The sequence below is a fragment of the Loxodonta africana genome, chromosome 22 (genome assembly GCF_030014295.1).
Source record: "Loxodonta africana isolate mLoxAfr1 chromosome 22, mLoxAfr1.hap2, whole genome shotgun sequence".
Taxonomy (NCBI): Eukaryota; Metazoa; Chordata; class Mammalia; order Proboscidea; family Elephantidae; genus Loxodonta; species Loxodonta africana.
The window spans coordinates 43,665,883-43,692,981 of NC_087363.1; positions in this window are offsets into that span (position 1 = coordinate 43,665,883).

A 27,099-nucleotide genomic window follows, 5' to 3' on the forward strand; every position below is an offset into this window, starting at 1 on the left:
ACCCAAGTCTCTGAAGGCTTAAGGGATGAGATTTCTTCTGGGGGGTCCCAAGGACTGGTGAGTAAGTACTGACTTTGCTTCATTCAAACCCGTGCTTGGCACATCGTAGGCCCTCAGCGATAGCTAATAAGATTCCTGGTAAGGGTACAAGGAAGATATAATAGGTTGTGTCAGAAAAGGGTGAGTTCTTGAGACTAGAAACATTCAGGCAGAGAGTGAAAGGGAGTCAAGATTGGAATTGTAGCAGGACAGGGGAGCTTCCTGTAAAGGGCCAGATAGTAAATATTTTAGGCAGGACTGGCTATGTATCTTGCAGAGCCCAGTGTAAAACAAAAATGTGGGGCCCTCTGCCAAAAAATTATTAAGAATTGAAAGTAGGGACTCACACAGATACTTGTATACTGAAGTTCATTGCAGCACTATTCACAATAGCCAAAAGATGGAAACAACCCAAGTGTCCATCAACAGACAAATGGAAAAACAAAGTGCAATATATATGTACAATGGAGTATTATTCAGCTATAAAAAGGAATAAAGTTCTGATACATACTACGACATGGGTGAACCTTGAAAATATTATGCTAAATGTCATGTATTGAATTGTGTTCCCCCAAAACGTATCAACTTGGTTAGGGCACGATTCCCAGTATTGTGTGGTTGTCCTCCATTTTGTGATTGATACAATTTTCCTTTGTGTTGTAAATCCTAATCTCTGCCTGTGGTTAATGAGGCAAGATTAGATTATGCTAAGGAGGATTAAGGTGGGACCTCATACCACCGAGAAAGCAGCACAGGGAGCAGAGAGCATCCTTTGGACCCAGGGTCCCTGTGCCTGAGAAGCTCCTTGACCAGGGGAAGATTGATGACAAGGACCTTCCTCTAGAGCCGACAGAGACAGAAAGTCTTCCCCTGGAGGTGACACCCTGAATTTGGACTTGTGAGAGAATAAATACTAGACTGTGAGAGAATAAATTTCTCTTTGTTAAAGTCATCCACTTGTGGTATTTCTGTTATAGCAGCACTAGATAACCAAGACACTAAGTGAAAGAAGTCAGACACAAAAGGACAAATATTGTATGGTCCCATTTCTATGAAATACTTACAATAGGTAATTTTATAGAGACAGAAAGTAGATTAGAGGTTACTAGGGGTTGCAGGGGGAGGGAGGGATGGGGAGGTATTGCTTAATGGGTACAGAGTTTCTGCTTAGGGTGATGAGAAAAATGTTCTGGAACTATGGGGGTGATGGATACACAACATTGGGAATGTACTTAATGCCACCGAGTTGTACACTTAGAATGGGGAAAATGGTACATTTTAACACAAATAACGTTTTAAAATTATTATTAATAATTTCAAGACAGGACAGCAGAGCATTAAACCAAGTGTGTGACTTCTTCTAAGCTCTATGGGTTGCAGGCCCATGAAGCTGGCCCGATTTCAGGCTTCATGGCCATGCAGCCTGTCACGACTACTCAGCTGGGTCATTGTAGCACAAAAGCTGTCATGGGCAGTACATAAATGAAGGGGCATGACTGTGTCCCAGTAAAACTATTTACAAAAATAAGTGGCCTTCAGCCATAAAGGGAAAAGAAGCCCTGATGCGTGCTATCACATGGATGAACCTTGAAACGTTAGGCTGAGTGAAGTGAATCAGTCACCAAAGGACAAATATTGTATGATCCCACGTATATGAAATATCTATTTGTTGTTAGCTGTCGTTCAGCTGACCCCTGACTCATGGCGACCCCATGCACAATGGAAAAAAATGCTGCCCTGTCCTGTGTCATCCCCAGGATAGGTTGCAGACTGGAACATTGTGAACCAGGGTTTTCACTGGCTGATTTTGGGAAGTAGATCACCAGGCCTTTCTTCTGGAAGTATCACTGAAACCTGTTCAGCATCATTAGCACACACAAGCCTTCACGACCGATGAGTGGTGGCTGCACAAGAAGTGCATTGGCAGGGAATCGAACCTGGGTCTCCCACATGGAAGGTGAGAATTCTACCACTGAACCACCACTCCCTCTCTATATCTATGAAATATCTAGAACAGACAAATCCATTGAGACCAAAGAAGATTAGTGGCCAGAGGGAGAGGGAAATGGGGGGCAAGGAATCGTCAGCAGCCAGATTTTGGCCTTCAGGCTGTAGTTTGCTGACCCTACCTTGGAATCCTGATATTGGGTCATCAGAGCCACCTCAGATGGTGCTGCTCAGAGCTACATCTGGTGGACTCTGTTCCAAGTCTGAGCCACTGTAGACTTGCTCTCAATTCTTCTCCCCACAACATGGGTTTGACTACCTGAGTGGTGCAAATGGTTAACACATTCAACTGGTAACCCAAAGGTGGGTGATTTGAGTACACCTGGAGGTGCCTCAGAAGAAAGGCCTGGCAATCTACTTCCAAAAAATCGGCCATTAAAAACCCTGTGGATTGCAGTTCTACTCTGACGCACATACGGTCCCCATGAGTCAGAACTGACTTGACAGTAACTGGTTGATTTTGCCTTGAGCCTGAGACAGTTCTTTGAATTGGTTGGCCGCTTACCTCCTCCTCCCATAGAAGAGTGAACTTGAGTAAATGGGCCTTCAGTCGCAATATTACCCTCCAAGGGCTGGTGCTAACACAGGTGAACACGGCCTCTGCCATTTTTCAGGTGGAATCTGCTTTGCTCCCAAGGTGAGAGAAAAAAGATGGAGTCTCTCCTCACCTCAAGAAACAGCAGTGAAAACGTCCTGGTTTGAAACCACCCCAGATGTGCTCAGGGCTAGCAGTCACTGTTTTCTTCCAGACCCTGGGGGGCCTTCATCTGCTAGAGCAGTTGTTGGGGGAGAACCAGGGGATTCATGAGGCCAGGGACCTGACTTTGGGGTGGGCTTCCAGAGATGTGGAGCTTTGATCTCTCTTTGAGGTACATGGTTGCTGATCCAGAGTCCCCCAGGATGTTCCAGGGACTAGGGTCCTGGAGGTGACCCCAGCTTTAGTCTGAAATATCATTTCACTGAATTCGTGAGATGGGAGGATGAAGAAGAGAGTTACTGCTTTCCCATCTCTGTCTGCTGACTCCCCCAGGCTAGGTGCTTCCTTCAAAAGGAATTGGCTCCAATTTACATCAGCCTCAACTGTGGGGTGAGCTGTCCGAGGAGTTCTGGGATTCAGAGGAGGCCCCCACTTCTTAACAACGCCTTGTTTTAAACAGGTTGAGATCCTCTTTTCTGTGCTGAGGGAAGCTTTCCATGGGGTCACTGTTTGCATTCAATACAATGGCGTCGCTATAGTGTGTGGGGTGTGGACCTTACCGGGTGACACTGTCAGAGAGAATGACAACAAAATGACTATCAAGTTTTGGGGCAGTGTTTCAGCAGGTATTTATTATTTTTTATAAAAACATCCCTGTAGAGCTGTCATATGAATAGACATACGCACACCCATGTTCACTGCAGCATTGTTCACAATTGCAAAAAGATGGAAACAACCTAGGTGCCCATCAACAGATGAATGGATAAACAAACTGTGGTACATACACACAATGGAATACTACACAATGATAAAGAACAACGATGAGTCTGAAAAGCATCTCACGACATGGATGAATCTGGGGGCCATTATGCTGAGTGAAATAAGTCAATCACAAAAGGACAAATATTGTATGAGACCACTACTATAAAAACTGATGAAAAGGTTTACACACAACAAGAAACAACCTGTCACGGTTATGAGGGAGGGGAGGGATGGAGAGAAAAACACTAACTAGACAGTAGAAAAGTATACCAGCAAAGAACACTGGAATTTGAAATTAAAAATGCAACATTTATATTAAAACCAAAAAATGAAATAAGTATAAATCTAATAAAATAAGTACAATATCTATTTGAGGACAACTACAAAACTCTGATGAAAGAAATCAAAGACTATCTAAATATATGGAAGAGAAATTCCATGTTCCTGGATAGAAAGACTAAATATTGTTACAGTGTCAATTCTTCCCAATTTGATCTACAAATTCAATATAATCCCAATCAAAATTCCAGAAAGTTATCTTGTGGATATCGACAAAGTGCTAAAGTTTACATGGAAAGACAAAAGACCCAGAATAGCCAACACAGTACTGAAGAAGGAAAAAAAATCGGAGGACTGACACTATTCGACTTCATGAGTTACTATAAAGCTACAGTGATTAAGACAGTATGGCTTTAGCAAAAGAATAGAAAAATAGATCAATAGAACAGAATAGAGAGTACAGAAATAGACCCTTGGACAAAGGAGAAAAGGCAATTCAATGGAGAAAGAATAGTCTTTTCAACAAATGGCTCTGGAACAACTGGACACCCACATAGAAGAAAATGAATTCAGATACTGACATATCTTTCACAAAAATAAACTTCAGCGGAATCGTAGGCCTAAACGTAAAATTATAAAACTTCTAGAAAATAACATAGGAGGACATATAGGTGATCTCGGACTCAGTGATACCTTTTTAGACACAACAACAAAAGCATGATTCATAAGAGAAAATAAGTTGAATTTTGTTAAAACCAAAAACTTCTGCTTTGCAAAAGACACTTGTCAAAGAGAATGAAAAAACAAGCCATAGACTGGGAGGAAATATTTTGCAAAATACATGTCTATTGATACATGTGTATTGAAGATATATTCTGTTTTATTGACTTTGCAAAGGCATTTGACTGTGTACTTGCTGCCTTCGAGTCGATTCCGACTCATAGCGACCCTATAGGACAGAGTAGAACTGCCCCATAGAATTTGCAAGCAGTGCCTGGTAGATTTGAACTGCCAACCTTTTGGTTAGCAGCCATAGCACTTAACAACTAAGTCACCAGGGTTTCCATTCAATTGTGTAGATCATAACAAATTATGGATAACATTGAGAAGAATGGGAATTCCAGAACACTTGATATAGTGCTCATGATGACCCTGTGCAGAGACCATGAGGTAGTTGTCCGGACAGAACACAGGGATACTGTGTGGTTTAAAATCAGAAAAGGTGTGAGTCAGGGCTGTATCCTTTCACTATACTTATTCAGTCTGTATGCGGAGCAAATAATCCAAGAAGCTGGACTATATGAAGAAGAATGTGGTGTCAGAATTGGTGGAAGACTCGTTAACAACCTGTGATAGGAAGATGACACAACCTTGCTTGCTGAAAGTGAAGAGGACTTGAGGTACATACGGATGAAGATCAAAGACTACAGCCTCAAGTGTGAATTACAGTAACATAAAGAAAACAAAAATCCTCACAACTGAACCAATAATCAACATTATGATAGACAAAAAAAAGACTGAAGTTGTCAAGGATTTCATTTTACTTGGATCCACAATCAACTCCCATGGAAGCAACAGTCAAGAAATCAAATGATTCATTATATTGGGCAAATCTGCTGCAAAAGACCTCTTTAAAGTGCCAAAAAGCAAAGATATCATTTTAAGGACTAAGGCACATCTCACCCAAGCCGTGGTGTTTTCATTTGTCTCCCATGCATGCGAAAGTTGGACAATGAATAAGGAAGACCAGAGAAGAATTGATGCCTTTGAATTATGGTGTTGGCAAAGAATATTGAACACACCATGGACTGCCAGAAAAAAAAATAAATCTCTCTTGGAAGAAGTACAGCTAGAATGCATCTTAAACGTAAAGTTGGCAAGACTTTGTCTCACATATTTTGGACATGTTATCAGGAGAGACCAGTCCCTGGAGAAGGACATCACACTCGTTAAGTAGAGGGTCAGCGAAAAAGCAGAAGACCCTCAATGAGATTTATTGACATAGTGGCTGCAACAATGGGTTCAAGCATAACAACAATTGTGAGGATGGCACAGGACCAGGCAGTGTTTCATTGTGTTGTACACAGGGTCATTATGAGTCGGAACTGACTCAATGGCACCTGACAACAACAACAACATTAGAACTCAAGGATAAGAAAACCAACAACCCAATTACAAAACTGACAAACGATTTGAACATACTCTCAACAAAGAAGATATACTGATGGCAAATAAGCATATGAAAAGATTCTCAACGTTATGTGTCATGGGAATTGCAAATTAAAACAGTGAGATGCTGCTACACACTTATTAGAATGGCTAAAATTCAAAACACTGATGACACCAAATGTTGGTGAGGATGTGAAATAACAGGAACCCTCATTTACTGCTGATGGGAATGCAAAATGGTACAGCCACTTTGGAAGACAGTTTGGCAGTTCTCACAAATCTAAATGTAGTCTTATGGTCCAGCAACCACACTCCCAAATAAATTGAAACCCATATAAATTGAAAACTTAGGTCCACATAAAAACATGCACATAAATTTTTACAGCAGCTTAATTCATAACTGCCAAAAATTGGAAGCAACCAAGATGTCCTTAAATAGGTAAATGAATAAAGGAACTCCAGTACATCCATGCAATGGAGTATTATTTGGTGATGAAAAGAAATAAACTGTCAAGCCATGAAAAGACCCGGAGGAACATTAGATGCATATTTAAGGTGATAAGGTGAAATCATATATGATTCCAAAGATATGACATTCTTGTTGTTGTTGTCAGGTGCTTTCAAGTCAATTTTGACTCATAGTGACCTGATGCAAGAGAGTAGAACTGTCCCATAGGGTTTTCTAGGCTGTAATCATTACAGGCCACCGCTTGTCAGACAATTTGTTGTACTGTGTTGACTTGCGTGTTGTTTTGATGCTGGAAGCTATGCCACTGGTATTTCAAATACCACCAGGGTCACCCATGGTAGACAGGTATCAGTAGAGCTTCCAGACTAAGGTGGACTAGGAAGAGGGACTTGGCAGTCTAATTCTGAAAAAATTGGCCAGTGAAAACCTTATGAATAGCAGCAGATCCTTGTCTGATACAGTGCTGAAAGATGAGCCCCTCAGGTTGGAAGGCATTCAAAATACAACTGGGGAAGATCTGCCTCCTCAAAGTAGAGTCAACCTTAATGACGTGGTTGGAGTCAAGTTTTCAGGATCTTCATTTGCTGATGTGGCATGACTCAAAATAAGAAGAAACAGCTGCAAACATCCATTGATAATAGGAGTGTGGAATGTACAGAGTATGAATCTTGAAAAATTGGAAGTCATCAAAAATGGAATGGAACACATAGAGATCAGTATCCTAGGCATTAGTGACCTGAAATGGACTGGTATTGGCCATTTTGAATTGGACAATTATATGGTATATATGATTGTCGATGGCACTGGATTTTTTTTGGGTGATGGTACACTATTCCAGGAATGACAAATTGAAGAAGAATGGTGTAGCATTCATTGTCAAAAAGAACATTTCAAGATCTATCCTGATATACAACACTGTCAGTGATAGGATAATATCCATATACCTACAAGGAAGACCAGTTAATACAATTATTCTTCAAATTTACATACCAACTACTACTTCCAAAGATGAAGAAATTGAAGATTTTTGCCAATTTCTGCAGTCTGAAATTGATCAAATATGCAATCAAAATGCACTGATAATTATTGGTGATTGGAATGCGAAGGTTGGAAACAAAGAAGGTTCAGTAGTTGAAAAATATGACCTTGGTGATAGAAACAATGTTGGAGATTGCATGATAGAGTTTTGCAAGACCAATGACTTCTTCATTGCAAATACCTTTTTTCAACAACACAAACAGCTACTATACACGTGAGCCTTGACAGATGGAATACACGGGAATCAGATCGACTACATCTTTGGAAAGAAGTGATGGAGAAGCTCAATATCATCAGTCAGAACAAGGCCAGCATCTGACTGAGGAACAGACCATCAGTTGCTCATATGCAAGTTCAAGTTGAAGCTGAGGAAAATTAAAACAAGTCTATGAGAGCCAAAGTACGACCTTGAGTATATACTACCTGAACTTAGAGACAACCTCAAGAATAGATTTGATGCATTGAGCACTAATGGCAGAACACCAGATGAGTTGTGGGATGACGTTAAGGACATCATACATGAAGAAAGCAAAAAGTCATTAAAAAGACAGGAAAGAAAAGACCAAAATGGATGTCAGAAGAGACTCTGAAACTTGGTCTTGACCGGAGAGTAGATAACGTGAATGGAAGAAATGATGAAGTAGAAGAGCTAAACAGAAGATTTCAAATGGCAGTTTGAGAAGACAAAGTAAAATATTATAATGAAATGGGCAAAGACCTGAAGGTAGAAAACCAAAAAGGAAATCCGTACAGTTGGAATCCACGAGCCACTCCTTGGAAATCCTATGGGGCAGTTCTACTCTGTCTTATAGGATCACTATGAGTCGGAATCAACTGAACTGCAATGGGTTTGTTTTTTTTTGGGTGGAATGTTATGGATTGAATTATGTCCCCCCCAAATGTGTGTCACCTTGGGTAGGTCATGATTCCCAGTATTGTGTGATTGTCCACCATTTTGTCATCTGATGTGATTTTCCTATGTGTTGTAAATCCTACTTCTATGATGTTAATTAGGTAGGATTAGGGGCAGTTATGCTAACGAGGCAGGACTCGATCTATAAGATTAGATTGTGTTTTAAGTCAATCTCTTCTGAGATATAAAAGAGAAGTCAGCAGAGAGACACAGGGACCTCATACCACTGAGAAACAAGAGCCAGGAGGATAGCTCATCCTTTGGACTTCAGGTTCATGTGCTGAGAAGCTCCTTGAGCCAGGAAGATTGATGACAAGGACATTCCCCTAGAGCTGATGGAGAAAGCAAGCCTTCCTCTGAAGCTGGCACTCTGAATTCAGACTTCTAGCCTCCTAGACTGTGAGAGAATGAATCCCTTTTTGTTAAAGCCATCCACTTGTGGTATTTCTGTTATAGCAGCACTAGATTACTAAAACATATCCTTTTACCATAGTCGTGCAGTCTGTATGCTGAGCAAATAATCCAAGAAATCAGAGTATATGAAGAAAAGCGTGGCATCAGGATTGGAGGAAGACTCATTAAAAAAAAATCATTAACAACCTGCAATCTGCAGATGACACAACCTTGCTTGCTGAAAGTGAAGAGGACTTACTGATGAAGATCAAAGACTACACCCTTCAGGTTGGATTACATCTCAACACAAAGAAAACAAAAATTCTCACAACTGGACCAATAAGCAGTGTCATGATAAACGGAGAGAAGATTGAAGTTGTGAAAGATTTCATTTTATTTGGATCCACATTCAATGCCTATGGAAGCAGCAGTCAAGAAATCAAACGACATTGCATTGGCAAATCTGCTTCAAGAGACCTCTTGAAAGTGTTAAAAAGCAAACACATCCCTTTGAGATCTAAGGTGCACCTGACTCAAGACATGGTATTTTCAACCACTTTACATGCATGTTAAAATTGGACAATGAATAAGGAAGATCGAAGAAGAAGTCACACCTTTGAACTGTGGTATTGGCGAAGAATATTGAATACACCATAAACTGCCAGGAGAAGGAAAGAATCTGTCTTGGAAGAAGTACTGCCAGAATGCTCCTTTGAAGCAAGGATGGTGAGACTTCATCTCACTTTTTTTGGACATGTTATAAGGAAGGACTAGTCCTTGGAGAGGAATATCATGCTGAGTAAAGTAGAGCATCAGCGAAAGAGAGGAAGACCCTCAACGAGATGTACTGACACAGTGGCTGCAATGATGTGCTCAAGCATAAGAGCGGGCAGCGTTTCCTTCTGTTATACACAGGGTCACTGTGAGTCGGAATTGACTCAACACCACCTTACAATAAGAACCTTCACAGGAGCAGATCTCCAGGTCTGTCTCCCAGCAAGCCACTGGGAAAAGTTCAAACTGCCAACCTTCGGGTTAGTAGCCAAGTGCTTAGCAGTTTCACCACCAAGTCTCCGTTATGAAAAAGGCAAAGCTGTAGAGACACTCAAAGGGTCAGTGTTTGCCAGGGGTTTGTGGAAAGGGAGACAGGGGTGACTAGATGAAACACAGGGAAATTTTAAGGCAGCGAAACTCTTCTGTATGATGCTTTAATAATGGAAATACGGCATTATGCTTTCGTCAAAACTCATATAACACAGAGTGAATCCTAATATGATCTGTGGACTTTAGTTAATGATAATCTGTCAATATTGGTTCATCCATTGTAACAGATGTGCCACACTAATGCAAGATGCTAATATTAGGGGAAACTGGGTTAGGTAGGGAGTCCCTGGGTGATGCAAATGATTAAGTACTTGGCTACTAACAGATAGGCTGGTGGTTTGAATCCACCCAGAGGTGCCTGAGAAGAAAGCCTTGGCGATCTGCTTCTGAAAGGTCTCAGCCATGAAAACCCTGTGGAAGACAGTTCTACTCTGACACACATGGGGTCCCCATGAGTTGGACCTGACTCAATAGCAACTTGTTTTTGTTTTTGTCTTGGGCGGGAAGAAAGGGAATGTGGGAACTCTCTGTACTTTCTGCTCCTTTTTCCTTTAAGCCTAAAACTGCTGTAATTAAAAAAAAAAAAAAGTTTATTAAAAAAAAAAGTACATAAACAAATGTGCCTGCATAGCTCTGCTCACTGCATCGAGGATGGGGAGGGAGACAAAACAAACACACGTGTTCAAGCTGCCACACTCAACTAGAAGACCTTTAGAAAGTGTAATATCCAGGACTCTGTTAGTATAGTACTAGTGTAGAGGAGAGTGGGAATGTATTATAAATATTCCTTGTTTTGAATGTTCTAGATCTCAATCAGGCTGTCTGATTTTGCTTGTAAGCAGTAGACTTCTTTTTTAGCCCAAAGCCAGACTTGATATGTTTATCCTTACTATATTTTATCTTTTTAGTTTTGACCTGTTATTCCCATCTCTTGAAATCTCTTTTGGTACTTAACTATTTTCCCGCATAGAATTGTCCCTCCAAGATTTTTCATCTACCAAGATAATAAGATCTCCCATGGTGTTTGTTAAGTGAACTAATAAAAATATTGATCAAATATAAACTGTTAGAAATCTTCCTCTAGGTTGACATGTATTGACTCTTAAAATAGTACTCTTTACATTCAATATCAGTTAGGATGAAATTCAGGTACATATAACCAAAACAAACAAATAAATAACTAGATAAATAAACAAATAAATAACAAGTTTAGTTCTTTCTCTTTCAGAGGAAACATGCAAATAGGCAGTACAAAGCTAGCATGGCAACTCTAAAAGGTATTAAGGACTCAACAGTCTTCTTTCAATTCTACTATATATAGCTTCTGTTGTCAAGACCACCTAATGGTTCAAGATCTCCAGCCGTTACACCCATAATCCAGTTTTAACAGGAAGGAGAAAAACAGGAGGAAAAAGGGTTCTCTTCCTTTTAAGGTGGTTTAAACACATTGGGGTTCAGTTACTAAGAGAGGGAATAATAGCTGCTGGGTTTCTTCTCACATCGGGCTACAAAATTCACTTAACTGGACTCTAGCCTGCGTTTCTCCTGAGAGACATCAGAAAACTTTTGTCAAATGTGAGGGTTGCTGTAACTATCTCATTCCTCTGACATACCATTCTAGCAATCTTACCCAAAATCAAACGAAATTAGTTTGATAAAATTTATTGATAATAAGCCCATGATTAATCCTAAAAAAAAAAAAAAATTGAGGGGCTTTGTGTAAGGAGAAACTCTGTGGGAATAGAGTAGCCCTCTAGGGCCTGGGGAAGGCAGAATCCCATAGATCTTATGACCTTGGGCTTCTAAGCCAAATTGACCAGAGAGAATCTGCCAGTCATGAATTGTGTGACTTTGAGCCTCAGTTTTCTCATCTGTAAAATAGGAATGATAATAATGGGATGAAATGAAGATGTTTCCAGGCTTACAAAAATAAATATTCACAGGAGACAGACAGGTAAGGTAAGGGAATGAAGCAGGCCAGGTGTAAGAACTCATGGCCTTGGTAGTCATCTTTCTTTTGATAAACATGGGGACAAGAAACACATCCCTTTCATTTTAGCTGTCAGAAAATCAATGGGAGAAACATAAAGATAATAGCAAGAGATGCATAGCATCAGTGTGGGTAGGCAGTAAGGAGTGGTAGGGACTTCGGTAAACTAGAGAGTATATGTTCTGGCTGAATCAAAGTAGAGTGGAGTACGCAAGCTTGGGGATTCAGCAGATGACCCTGCCTAAGAGAGAAGAGGCTATCAACCTCAAGTGATTTGAACGCCCAGACCACATCCCAGACCAATTCCACTGGAACCTCTGGATGGGAACCAGGGTGTCAGTATTTTTTTTTAAGCTCCCTCATCCTTTTTTTTTTTTTTTCATCCTGGTGATTCCCAGTTTTAGATTCAGTGATGTGGCAGTGGGAGGGGGACGTCAGAGCCATGGAGCCATCTGGTGGTCAGGGCCAGCAAGACAGACTGAGGAAGAGAATTAATTTGTGGTAGGGATTTGAGGAGTGCAATGCTCTCTGCTGTGCAAAGGGTCTCCTCCTCGCAACCCCTCACAAATCTGCAGCAAAGCTTCATCAGTCACAATGTGCCTATTGTAATTCAATTTTTGGGAAGAGACTGAGGTTAGCATCAAAATGACATGGGGCTAAAATAGCTTGTATTAGTTTACTAGGGCTGCCATAACAAAATACTATGTATTGGTAGGCTCATTGTTGTTGTTAAGTGCCCTCGAGTAGGTTCCGACTCACAGTGACCCTATGTACAACACAATGAAACACTGCCTGGTCCGCACCTTTCTCAAAATCGTTACTGTTTGAGCCCATTGTTGGCAGCCACCGCGTCAATCAATTTCATTGAGGTCCTTCCTCTTTTTCTCTGACCCTCTACTTTAAAAAATAAAGAAAAAAAATTTTTTTTAAATATTTTTTACCAAGCATGAAATCCTTCTACGGGGGCTTGTCTCTCCTGAAAACATCTCCAAAGTACTTGAGATGAAGGCTCACCATCCTTGCTGCTTCTAAGGAGCATTCTGGCTGTACTTCTTCCAAAACAGATTTGTTCGTTCTTCTGGCAGTCCATGGGATATTCAATATTCTTTGCCAACACCATAATTCAAAGGCATGACTTCTTTTTCCATCTTCTCTATTCACTGTCCAGCTTTCACATGCATACGGGGCGATAGAAAATACCATGGCCAGAGTCAGGCATACCTTGTTCTTCAAAGTGAAATCTTTGCTTTTTAACAATTTAAAGGGGTCTTTGGCAGCAGATTTGCCCAATGCAATACATCATTTGATTTCTTGGCTGTTGTTTCCATGGGCATTGTTTGTGGATCCAAGTAAAATGAAATCCTTGACAACTTCAGCATTTTCTCCTTTTATGATGAGGTTGCTTGCTGGTCCAGATGTGAGGATATAAGTTTTCTTCATGTTGCGGTGTAATCCATACTGAAGGCTGTAGACTTTGATCTTTATCAGTAAGCACTTCAAGTTCTCTTCACTTTCAATAAGTAAGGCTGTGTCATCTGCATATCACAGGTTGTCAATGAGTCTTCCTCCTATTCTGATGCCGAGGTCTTCTTCGCATAGTTCAGCTTCTCAGATTATTTGCTCAACATATAGATTGAATAAGTATGGTGAAAGGATACAACCCTGTTGCACAACTTTCCTGATTTTAAACCATGCAATATCCCCTTGTTCTTTTTGAACGACTACCTCTTGGTCTGTATACAGGTTCTGCATGAGCACAATTAAGTGTTCTGGAATACCCATTCTTTGCAATGTTATCCATAATTTGTTCTGATCCACACAGTCTAATGCCTTTGCATAGTCAATAAAACACAGGTAAACATATTTCTGGTATTTGCTGCTTTCAGCCAAGATCCATCTAACATTAGCAATGATATCCCTTGTTCCACGACCTCTTCTGAATCCAGCTTGAATTTCTGGCAGTCCCCTTACTGCTACAACTGCTTTTGAATGATCTTCAGCAAAACTTTACTTGTGTGTGATATTAATGATATTGTTCAATAATTTCCACCATCTGTTGGATCACCTTTCTTTGGAATGGGCACAAATATGGATCTCTTCCAACTGGTTAGCCAGAAAACTGTCTTCCAACTTTCTCGGCATAGATGAGTGAGCATCTCCAGCACTGTGTCTGTTTGTTGAAACATCTCAATTCTTGGAGCCTTGTTTATCTCCAATGTTTTCAGTGCAGCTTGGACTTCTTACTTCAATACCATCGGTTCCTGATCATGTGCCACCTCCTGAAATGGTTGAACGTCGACCAGTTCTTTTTGATACAGTGGCTCTTTGTGTATTTTTTCCATCTTCTTTTGATTCTTCTTGCAATATTTTGCCAGTAGAATTCTTCAATATTGCAACTCGAGGCCTGAATTTTGTCTTTATTCTTTTAACTTGAGAAATGCCAATCATGTTCTTCCCTTTCGGTTTTCTAACTCCAGGTCTTTGCACATGTCATTATAGTACTTTGTCTTCTCGAGTCACCCTTTGAAATCTTCTGTTCAGCTCTTTTACTTCATCACTTCTTCCATTTGTTTTAGCTATCTCGCAGTCAAGAGCAAGTTTCAGAGTCTCTTCTGACATCCATTTTTGGTCTTTTCTTTCCTTCCTGCCTTTCTAATGACCTTTTGCTTTCTTTATGTACAATGTTCTTGATGTCATTCCACAACTTGTCTGGTCTTCAGTCATTAGTGTTCAATGCATCAAATCCGTTCTTGAGACGGTCTCTAAATTCAGGTGGGATATATTCAAGGTTGTGCTCTGGCTCTCGTAGACTTGTTTTAATTTTCTTCAGCTTCAACTTGAAACCTTGCATTTGGGCAGTTACTGGTCTGTTCCCCAGTCACCTCCTGCCCTTTTTCTGACTGATGAGATTCAACTTCTTCATTGTCTTTTCCCACAGATTTAGTCCATTTGATTCCTGTGTATTCCATCCCATGAGGTCCATGTGTATAGTCACTGTTTATGTTGTTGAAAAAGGTATTTGCAATAAATAAATCATTGGTCTTTCAAAATTCTATCATGTGATCTCTGATGTCATATCTATCACCAAGGCCATGTTTTCCAGCTACTGTTCCTTCTTCTTTGTTTCCATATTTGTTTCTTTCATATTCCAATCACCAACAATTATCAATGCATCTTTGATCGATTTCAGACTGCATAATTTGATAAAAATCATCAGTTTCTTTATCTTTGGCCTTAGTCGTTGGTGCTTAAATTTGTATGACAGTCATATTCCTTGTAGGCATACAGATATTATCCTATCACTGACAGTGTTGTACTTCAGGATAGACCTTGAAATGTTCTTTTTGACAATGAATGCGATGTTGTTCCTTTTCAATTTGTCATTCCCAGCATAGTAGACCATATGATTGTCCTGTTCAAAATGGCCAATACCAGTTGCATTTCAGCTCACTAATGCCTAGGATATTGATCCTTATGCATTCCATTTCATTTTGACAACTTTCAGTTTTCCTAGATTCATACTTCATACATTCCATGTTCTGATTATTGATAGATGTTTGCAACTGTTTCTTCTCATTTTGAGTTGTGCCACATTAGCAAATAAAGGTCCCCAAAACTTTACTCCATCCATGTCATTAAGGTTGACTCTACTTTCAGGAGGTAGCTTTTACCAGTCTTCTTTTATCATCTTTATCTCATCTTCTGTTGCTATATCAGATAATATTCTCTGCTATTCATAAGGTTTTCACTGGCCAATTTTTTCAGAAGTAGAGTGCCGGGTCCTTCTTCCTAGTCTGTCTGAGTCTGGAAGCTCTACCACAGTTTAGGAGGCTAGATGTCTGAATTCAGGGTGCCAGCTCCAGGAGAAGGTTTCTCTCTCTGCCAACCCTGGGGGAAGAAAGTTTTCTCTCTTCATTCTTCCCCTGGGCCTGGGAGTTTCTCAGCACAGGCATCCCAGGTCCAAAGATATGCTCTACTCCTGGCTCTTCTGTCTTAGTGGTTGAAGGTCCCAGGTGTCTTATAAGAACAGAAATTTATCATCTCACTGTTCTGGAGGCTAAAGATCCAAATTGGGATATCAACCAGGTTGATTCCTTCTGAGTGCTCTGTGGAAGAAACTGTTCTATGCCTCTCTCTCAGATTCTGGTAGTTCCTTGGCTTGCAGCTGCAATGTCACAGAGTATCTTTCCTCTGCTTCGCCGTCCCTGTGTCTCTTCTCTTTTATAAGAACAACACTCAGACAGTGGTATGCCTCATGTTAACTTAGCTGATAGTATCTTCAAAGACCTTGTTTCCAAACAGGGTCATATTCACAGATTCTAGGGATTAGAACTTCAGTATATCTTTTTTGGGAGGAGGCATGATTCGATTCATAAGACAGCTATTGTGAATAAGAACAGCTAACTTACTGAGGACAAAGGGTTCAATATTCTTGTGAGATTGCTTGGTTGTGGTAGGTCTTTTATGATAAAATCAGCATAGCCCTTCTCAAAACTCGGACTAGAAGACTTACAAAATACATATTAACAATCAGAAAGAAGCCTAACAGATTGGAAATTAGGAAGACATACTTTGTGGGTTACAGAGTAGCTGAAGAGTGTCAGGATTAGATGTGTGGGGTTAGCTGCCAAGGATCCAAAATGAAATAAAATGTCCCAACCACCGTAAGTTTAGTAAACTCTGTTGTATAATTTAACCCTGCCTCAAAGGAGATAAAGATGATAATAGGGTGTATAGGAAATGACTGTGAGAGGTTTAGTAGACTGTCAAAAAAATTCGGACCTTGATCACCCCAGGAAAGAACATTTTCAGACATTAAATAAGACCATTAAACTCAGTCAGCGAAGGAAACTGATTTATTAAGTTGCTTTTATTTGGTGGAGTTGGCATCTCTGCTAGGTAAATAAAAAACACTGTTATTGAAACACAACTTGTGGTTTGCTGTTGGTTTTTGTTTTGTTCAGATTTATGAGGATATTGCTTGTATTAGTTTCCTAGGGCTGCCGTAACAGAGTACCACAAACTGGCTAGCTTTAAATGACAAAATGTATTGCCTCACAGTTGTGGAAGCTACAAGTCCAAATTCAGGGTGTCAGCAAGGCCATGTTCTCCCCCAAAAGTTCTAAAGGAAGACTCTTCCTTGTCTCTCCGAGCTTCTGGTGGCCTCCAGTGTTCCTTGGCTTGTAGCCACAGCCTAACTTCATGTACCTGTCTTCCCTTGGTCCCTGTGTCTCTTCCCTTTTGTAGGACACCATTCAGAATGGATTAGTAGTCACCTTACTCTAGAATGACCTCATGTGAACTTAACTGATAACATCTCAAAAGACCTTATTTCCAAAGAAAGTCACTGTTATGGATTGAATGGTACCTGTGAATGGGATCTTGTTTGGAAATAGAGTCTTTGAAAATATTATCAGTTAACATAAGGTCATACTGCAGTAGGGTGGATCCTAATCCCATCCTGAAAGTTAGACTGAAGAAAGACAGCCATTTAACTATAGAGACAGATGTAACTGCAAGCCAAGGAATGCCAAGGATTGCCGGGAGCTACCAGAAGCTAGGAGAGGAGCATGCAACAGTTCATCTCTCAGCGCCCTCAGAAGTAATCAACATTACCAATACCCTGATTTGGACTTCTAGCCTCCAGAACTGTGAAACAATACATTTCTTTTCTTTAAAGCTGCCAATTTGTGGTATTTTGTTGCAGTATCACTAGGAAACTAAGACAGTCGTATTCATAAGTACAGGGCTTAGGACTTCAGCATGCGCTTTTGTGGGACACAACGATTAAAGAACTGTATCCTGAATCCTTCCTGATTCTGAACTATAACCTGTTTCTTCCCTAATATACACCTAATTGTGAGGGTGGTCTGTGAGCTCTGTGTGGCCATTGCGATGAATTATCGAACCAGCAGAGAAGTAAAGAGTGCTGTGGGAGGGCCATGACAGCTGGTGTCAGAATTGGTAAAAAGGTTGGAGGGAGGAGGTATACCTGACCTCTGCCTCAAAAGAATCAGCCTTGGGCTGTTGATCTTGATTCTCCTTCCCCTTTTGTGGAGTTAGAGAATGTCAGATGCCCCTGCCACACCATTTTTACCAGGTTGTAAAGAGAAGTTTTTATTTCACTGACATTCATATACGTGACATGTTGCTGATACTGCAATATATATGTGCACTTTTGAGAAGGAATTCATCTTATTGGGGGAATGGGATGCCATCTGGCCAGACCTTTATTTTATCCCCATTTATTAGACCAGGCAAAGAGTGGTTCAGCTGGTTAGTCCCTGGGACCAAGAAGGTGGAGGAAAGGAGGAAGTGGCAGGGATGGGAGAGAAGGGCAGGCATAAGGACTCTTGTCCTAAAGAGGTGCTCATGGGAAACTTTCTTTGGAATTGGGGCCAGGAGACAAGACCAGATGGGGTGAAGGAAGCTTGAGAACTGAGAGAGGAGAGATGGACACAGAAAATGGGAATAAGCATGGAGGCAAAAGCAGTGGTCTCATATGGTGCTGCTGGGCAGGTTAGGTGGAGTAGGGTGAATTTGTCTACTGGGGTTGGAGTAAAAAAAAAGCAATCTTTCCTTTAATGAAAACAGGTTAACTGGGGAGTCCACCACCTCTCTTGTTGTTGTACTATGGTGGCATGCATGTTGCTATGATGCTAGAAGCTATGCTACCGGTATTTGAAATACCAGCAAGGTCACCTGTGGCGGACAGGTTTCAGTGGAGCTTCTCGACTAAGACAGACTAGGAAGAAAGGCCTGGTGATCTACTTCTGAAAATTAGCCAAAGTAAACCCTATGGATCACAATAAAACATTGCCGGAAGATGAGCCCCCTGCACTGGAAGGGACTCAAAATACACAGTGGCCACAGAAATGAACTAGAGCATACCAACAATCCTGAAGGTGGTGCAGGACTAGGCAACATTTCGTTCTGTTGTGCACGGGATCACCATGAGTCAGAGCCCACTCAACGACAACTAACAACAATGTTAACAACCTGTGATTAATCGAGCCTACAGGACTTTTCAGCTTTCTGACCTTATGTTCTGAGGACTTAACTATACTGGCCCCTTCTGAGACCAAAAGGAACTCTGGAAGAGCTTAAGTCATGGGGAAATAATAAGAACTGAGGATAAATTGTTGTTTTGAATTTAGCTTTTTGGAGAACCATGTCTGACACCCAGTAGGGGCTCACTAGGTATTTGTTGAATGAATGAAAAGAGATATCACACTGACTCATATCTGGGAAAAGAATAAGAGCAGAAATGCTCAACTTGAAAGCTCTGTGAATAAAGGGTGATGAAACAGATCTGTGCCTATTATACACTTTCACGGGAGCTATACAGGCTCCAGACCCTGGAATATCCAGGCTTGCCTCCCGTAGAGAAGCAGAGAGAAGAAATTGTGACTATGTGGCGGCTCCAATCAAGCCGAATGTCTGCCCTACCAGGAGGGATGCCACTGACAGCAAATCAAGGCTTTGCCTTTGCTTGACCTTGGCTTTTCAGAAGCTATTAGCCCAGCCCAGTGCTGTCGAGTCGATTCTGACTCATAGTAACCCTATAGGCCAGAGTAGAACTGCCCCATAGAGTTTCCAAGGAGCGTCTGGCGGATTCGAACTGCTGACCCTTTGGTTAGCAGCTGTAGCACTTAACCACTAAGCCACCAGGGTTTCCCGAAGCTATTAGGGGGTAGTTACTGTTAAGCTTATGTGGTGACTCACTAGAACTGAGTTGAGACAACGAATACCAACAGCTTGCAGGCACATGCTGAGTACTTTTCAATTGATGTTTAAGGCCATTAAACAAAACAAAACAAAACAAAAACCCAAATGAACAAAAAACCCCAAACCCATTGCCATGGAGTCAATTCCAACTCTTGGTGGCCACATGTGTTATAGACTAAAACAGCTCCATAGGGTTTTCCATGGCACCACTGGGTAGGTTAGAACGGCCAACCTTTAGGTTAGTAGCCAAGCACAAACTGTTTGCATAACCCAAGGACCTTTTTATATTTACATCAAACATGGAAAATCTTGGCATTTGTGTTTTTGTACAGATGAGACATAAACTGGGCTGTATAAATTCAGATTTATACATTCCTTGCACTGCTGCGGGCATGGCGTATGACTTTGAGCGAGTTACCTAATCTCTCCCTGTCTGCTTCCATCTGCGTAAAATGGAGGTAATTATGTTTCTAACTCGTAGGATTAAGTGAGCTAACAGGAGTTAGTGTATGTAAAGCCTTTACAACAGTGTCTGGCACATGGTGAGCACTCGATACATTACTTATTGTTGTTGTTAATCAATGGTAGTAATTCTTTTTTCAAACATCTGTTAGTTACATGTTTGTTGAATGAGTGGACTGCTAGAATTGGATACTAGGCATTGTGTTAGACACAGTGTATCCACTCTTATTGAACCTCCACCCAAACTCTTGAAAGTAGGTGGGTGTATTGCAGTTTAGAGAGGAGTAGTAACTTGTCTGAGGTCACACAGCTGCCAAGTGGTAGTGCTGGGATTTGAGTCATGTGATGCCAAAGCTTGGGCTCTTTCTCTCAGGCCGCAGGGTAGCTCTGAAGTAGATCATCATGACCTTCAATTTGCAACTGAAGATGGCCTTTTGGTGGGGAGCAGGGGCCAGCCTGTGCAGAGATTCTGGGACTATGTTTTCAGCGGGTTTGAGGGTCTTCACTTTGGAGTGTGATATAGGAGATCATGGACATTAGGTCTAATTGTATATACAATCTCTAGACTTTCACCTTGAAGAGCCAGTTTCCTGGGTGGGGGTAAAGGGGTGCCCCTAGGGGCTGCAGCTGGGAAGAGATCTTGGTGGATGGAGCAGACATCAGTAGGGTCAGGAACATGGGAAACTGGAAGCTGTGTCTGAGCTTCGTGTGCATCAGAGTCTGGGGAATAGGGGCTCTAGTGGTGGGACTGGAGCCAGGAAGAGGGCACAGTGCTGGAAGAAACAGCAGTGGCCAGCAGATATCCAAAGCCAAATTTTAAATGACCATAACAACAATAAACCACCACCCATCTGTCCCTTTGTAGCACTGTAGTGGCTTGTGTGTTGCTATGCCAATGGTATTTCAAATGCCAGCAGGGTCACTCCTGGTGGACAGGTTTCAGAGGAGCTTCTAGACTAAGATAAACTAGGAAGAAAGACCTGGTGATCTACTTCTAAAAATTAGCCAGTGAAAACCCCATGGATCACAACAGAATATTATCTAATATAGTGTCGGAAGGCGAGCCCCCTAGGTTGGAAGGCACTCAGAATCACAGTGGCTGCAAGATACCAATGATCACAAAGATGGCACAGGACCAGTCAACATTTTCTTCTGTTGCACATGGGGTCACCATGAGTCAGAACTAACTCAATGGCAACTAACAACAACAAACAATAACAAAATGCTATAGACACCAGGTGTTGATTGAGAGTAGTATTTTTTGAGCAGAAGTGAGATTCCCTTGGGAAGTCCCAGAATTTGGGGCAAAGAGGCCAGGCGGCTGGCATCTAGCAAAAGCCAGGCAATGTCAGAGAAACATGGAAGGTAGTATTGTCCCCATTTCATAGATCAAGAAATGAAGGCCCTGAGAACTTCAGTGACTTGTCCAAGGTCAATCTGGTAGAAAGAAGGGTCTACTTCATTTAATTAAGCCCCATACTCTTCCCACCTCTGAAGATGACAGCACATCTGTTCAGCAGGGCTGCAGGTGTGGATTAATAAATGGGACCAAGCAGGGTGGAGGGGTGGAGAGGTGAGGGCAGACGCAGGATTAAAATGTGATAAAATGTTATAACCTGAGTTGTTATTGGTATAATCGGTAAGGCAGGCTGGGGCTTGAACAGGGGAGAAAACTGGAAGTTGGGACTAGGGGGATCTCTCAGACCAAGAGACCAAGCTCTTATGGGTTTGCCCTCTCCATAGGAGGAGGTTCATATCTCAGAGGGGCTTAGGTTCAGTGTTAGTGGGTGCTCTTTCAGTTGCAAATGACAGAAAATCAAACTTATACTGGCTTAAGAAAAAGAAAAGAAAAGAAAAGAAAAGGGGAGAGAGTGTTACTGGTAACTAAACAGTCCAGGAATGGGGCTTGCTTCAGGCACTGTTGGATCCAGGAGTTCAGGTGATATCATCAGGACTTTTTCTCTCAGACTGGCCCTTTCTCCAACTGACTCTCACTCATTCTCTCAATGTGGCAGGAAAAATGTTATCCATTTACCAGCCCTAATTGAAAAAGAGCTTTTGTAATCCACTCACTTCATCTTCCAGGGTCCTGGCACAAAGATCTCAACTGATTTGCCCTGGACTAGGTCTTGGGCTTACCCACCCCATGACAGAAAGAGGACTAGATGGATTTCAGGCTCCTTGTAATTGCATGGGAGTTCTTGAGTGGCACAAATGGTTAACGTACTTAGCCACTAACTGAAAGGTTGGATGTTTGAATCCATCTAAAGTTACCTCGGAAGAAAGGCCTGGTGATCTACTTCTGAAAAATCAGTCATTGAAAACCCTACGGAGCACAGTGCTACTCTGACACACATGGGAGTTGCCATGAACAGCAACTGGTGGTTTTGTACTCACATAGAATGGACTTCCCACATGAAACAGGGGGAAAGGAAGCAACAGAAAAACCCTATAGGCTCATTTCAGGCCAGGGTGATACTGGGTGTCTGAGCTGGTAGGTGACCAGGGTGGCCAGCGTCTCCACGTGATGGGATGTTCAGGGTCAAGCAATACTGGTGGTCCATCCTGTTTGGAGGAAGAACCCAGCCGGCGATGGGGGTGGGGCCAGGGCCAGGCTTAGCGCCGGGTGGGGCGGGGTGGGGCAGGGGAGCTGGGCCTAAAAGAAGTCTGTGAGTATTCATTAAAGATGAGGGAAGTTCATCTTACTCCTTGGAAAGGTCGTTAGGGACCCAGCAGCCCACGCAGGCTGATTGAATTAGCTTGGCAGCCACGGAAATGATTCTTACTGAAGCCGAAAGTCAAAGATCAACACTCAGCTTCAACACACTGCCTGTGGAGAGCCCGTTGTAATCTTCAATGCAGCTGAGCCAGAAGTCAGGCATGGAAGCACATCTGAGCCAGGTGCACTCATCTTATACCCATGGTGTGATCTCATTTAATCCTCACACAGCTACAGGAGGCGTGGATCACAGTCTGCCCATTTTATGGTTGGGGAAACTGAGGCTCCGAGAGGCTAAGGGTCTCACCCAAAATCACAGAGCTAATTGGTGACCAAGCTGGCTTCTTGGTACTTTCAAATTTTCTTCTGTGGACATCTGGGGTTTCTTTTTCTTTCTTTCTTTCTTTTTTTTTTTTAAGTCTGTTTCCTTTTTTATTGTGATAAAAATATATACAACAAAACATTTGTCAATTCAACATTTTTTATGCAAACAATTCAGTAACACTGAGTACGATCATGTTGTGCCACCGTCAATACTATCCATTCCCAAATTGCTCCATCACTTTTTTTCCCTTAATAGTTTTTATTATGCCAATTGACTAGGTGTCCCCTGAAACCATGGTCCTCAAACCCCCACCCCTGCTACGCTGGCCTTCAAAGGGCTTGGTTTATTCAGGAAACTTCTTTGCTTTTGGTTTAGTCCAGTTGTGCTGACCTCTCCTGTATTGTGTGTTGCCTTTCCCTTCACCTACAGTAGTTCTTGCCTACTATCTGATTAGTGAAGACCCCTCTTCCTCCCTTCCTCCTCGCTCTCGTAACCATCAAAGAATATTCTCTTCTCTGTTTAAACTATTTCTCGAGTTCTTATAATAGTGGTCTTATACAATATTTGTCCTTTTGAAACTGACTAATTTCACTCAACATAATGCCTTCCAGGTTTCTCCATGTTATGAAATGTTTCACAGATTCCTCACTGTTCTTTATCGATGTGTAGTATTCCATTGTGTGAATATACCATAATTTATTTATCCATTCATCCATTGATGGGCACCTTGATTGTTTCCATCTTTTTGCTGTTGTAACAGAGCTGCAATAAATGTGGGTGTGCATATATCTGTCCGTGTAAAGGCTCTTATTTCTCTAGGATATATTCCAAGGAGTGGGATTGCTGGATCGTATGGTAGTTCTATTTCTAGCTTTTTGAGGAAGCGACAAACCAATTTCCAAAGTGGCTGTACCATTTTCCATTCCCTGGGGGTTTCTTAACTGTGCCTGGGGTGGGGGGTAGCCTGAGAGGGGAGCAGCTTATGGGGCTCTGGCCCTTCACCCCTGCTTCTCGCCTACCTCCCTGTCCTCACATCAACCAGAGCGGCTGTCTTTTGTGGTGCATCATACAGGGCATTCTTTTCAAACTGTGTTTGAGGAAACAGTTCTGCCCTCAAAAGCTTTGAAGACCATGGCAGTCAACCACACTGTCCCTGGGGGGTAAGCCCTGGAGATGCAAGGTCCCTGCCGGCAGAGTGATAGGCATAGTGAGTTGACGGATATGTGACTGCAGGAAAGCCCACATCCCCTCAGCCTTATCATGTCAGGGCATGCTGACAACCTGGCTCCCCATTGCAGGCACCTGCATTTACCTGGCATCATCCTTACCTGAGGGCTTTCCCGGGAACTGGAACCTGCTTTCTTCTCTGCGTGTTAGTCAGGAAATGCTGGGGAATTAACACTGCCCTGGCAGCAGCCCACAAAACCAATGACTGTCAAGAGTTGGTGTATAAATACCCCAGCTCCCCTACCTACCCTTGGGAGTTGGGGGAGAGTGAACTGTGAGGAGGATGTTCTACCCTGGCTCCTAGAGGTCCCCCACAGGGTTACACTCCAGTTGTCCACAGTGGCATCTTGGAATGAATGAGTACCAGACATGGGAAATTAACTACCGGTTGCCATCAAGTTGACTCCATCTCATGGTGACGCCATGTATGTCAGAGTAGAACTGTGCTCCATAGAGTCTTCAATGGTTGATCATTCAGAAATAGATCACCAGGCCTTTCTTCCAAGGTGCCTCTGGGTGAATTCAAACTTCTAACCTTTCAATTAGCAGTTAGGCATGTTAACTCTACCACCCAAGGACACAGACTCTTTATCAACACTTTTCTTTGCTGTACTATGTCCTCACCTCCCTCCCAATCTTCCTTGCATCTCCCAAATAATCTGCTTGCCCTGGGATCCTTATCTCAGGGCCTCCTTTTGGGGAACCCAAACTAAGGCTCCCTCTTGCACACTTAACCACTGCGCCACCAGGGCCCCACTGGTCTGTGATGGCCTTTAATTGCCCAGTGAGCACTTTTTGTCCTGTCTTTGTGCCACAGGCATGCCGGAACCTTCTCTCACTGTCAATGTGGAGACCTGGACTATTTCTTCCAGGGAAGGTCAACAGTCCAGCACACAGGATCTCAGCTACCCTTCTAGACCAGTGGTTCTCAACCAGGGGCAATTTTGCCTCCCAGGAGCACATTTGTTGATGTCTGGAGACATTTTTGATCATCATGGGGGTGCTGCTGGCATCTGGCAGGCAGAGGTGTGGGACACTGCTGAATGTCTAACAATGTGCAAGACCATCTCCTGCCTCACCCCAACACAAGGTCAATATTCAGCCCCAAAGATCTACTGTGCCAAGTAGAGAAATTCTGTTTTAGACAATGGAGACCGATGCTGCCTGGAAAAAAAGCTAAATTCTGACTCACAGCAGGATTCTTTGGAGGGAGAGAGGGCGGATGTCCCACCCCCAACGACAGATCCTGCAGAGCAGATACAGCCCCGGAGACTCCCTTGAGGGCGCACGGCAAGGCAGCTGGGGTACAGGAGACCTGCTTCTCATTGAGAATGTGCCAGCTGGAAGGAATGTCAGAGAAGAAGCATCAGAGCCAGGTAAGTCTTGGCTGCCTGATTGCAGAGGAGTGAAGGAACAGCAAACCTGGGAAATTACAAGTTATGAAAAGGAAATGTGTGTCCTCGTCAGCAATGAAAAAACGAAATCGGCTGTTGGAGTGGCTTCAGCCACAGTCACCTCCTCCCAGCTGACTCTCTCACTGAGCTGACTCCACCATCTGCATTTTTATGAGTTTGGAGTTCAGACGGCTGTGAAGGTAAATCTGGACAAGAGGCCAGGAATGAAGGAGACACAGTCAGAGCTAGCAGAGCTGGAGGAAGGTGCAGCAGCAGAGCGGAGCTGGTTTTCTGCATGGGCTGCGCTCAGCTGGGCGCAGCCAGGAGTTGGCGGTATTTTCTCTCCCACCACTATCTTCAGGCATGCTGTTATGGATTGAATTGTGCCTCCCAAAAATACATGCTGGAGTCCCAACCTCGGTGCCTGTGTACATGACCTTGTTTGGGAATACAATTTTTGAGATATTATCAGTTAACACGAGGTCATACTGCAGCAGTAAAACAGTTGGTGGTTCAAGTCCACCCAGAGGCACCTTGGAAGAAAGCCCTGGCAATCTACTTCCAAAAAAATCAGCCATTGAAAGCCCTAATGGAGTGCAGTTCTATTCTGGCACACATGGAGTCACCATGATGTGAGTTGGCGTTGCCGGGATGGCAACTGGTGTAGACCTCCAGGAAGGGGAGATGGACCATCAGGAGAAAGGCTCAAAGCCTTTGTACAAATCTGCAGCTGTTCTTTCTGGGTGGCCAAGTGGCAGACATCTCAACCCAAGCTCTCCCTGGAGAACGTCTGGTAGGGCCTTTGCACTGGCTATCTGCTGGCTTCCTGGGTCCTGCTCCTGGGTGCACACCCTGGGTTCCCTCACCCTGGCCAGCAGCCCTTGGCAGAGTCGCTTGGGGCCTGGGAGGACACCGTACATCCTGGCCATGCCCTTGCTCTGCCACTGCTGCTTCTGCCAGTAGCCCACCTGGGCTTCTCTGGGCCAGGGACAGCGCTAGACCCATCCTTGAGTACCCCTAAACCCCTGGGCAATCACACCAGGCTCTGCCAAGAACTCTGTTACCTCCGTTCACACTTGGGGTGAACTTTGAGATCCTGGAGCTCAGCAGAAATCCAACCAGGAGGGGATGCTCATGTCCTTATCTTGACAACACTCTCCAGTTTCCCCAGTGGTTCCCTTCCCTTGGTGTGGGAGGCAGAGAAAGGACCCTGACTCTCCCTTGCCCATGGGGAAATGACACAGTGCCTGCTACAAGTAAATTCCCTCTAAGAATCTGCAGCCTTTCCTTGTGTAGGTAGTGGTGGGTGATGGGTCTGACAGTTCAATCTCCTGTTTGGTCACAGATTGGAGCTCAGGCTGCTGACCAAAAAGTCGGCAGTTTG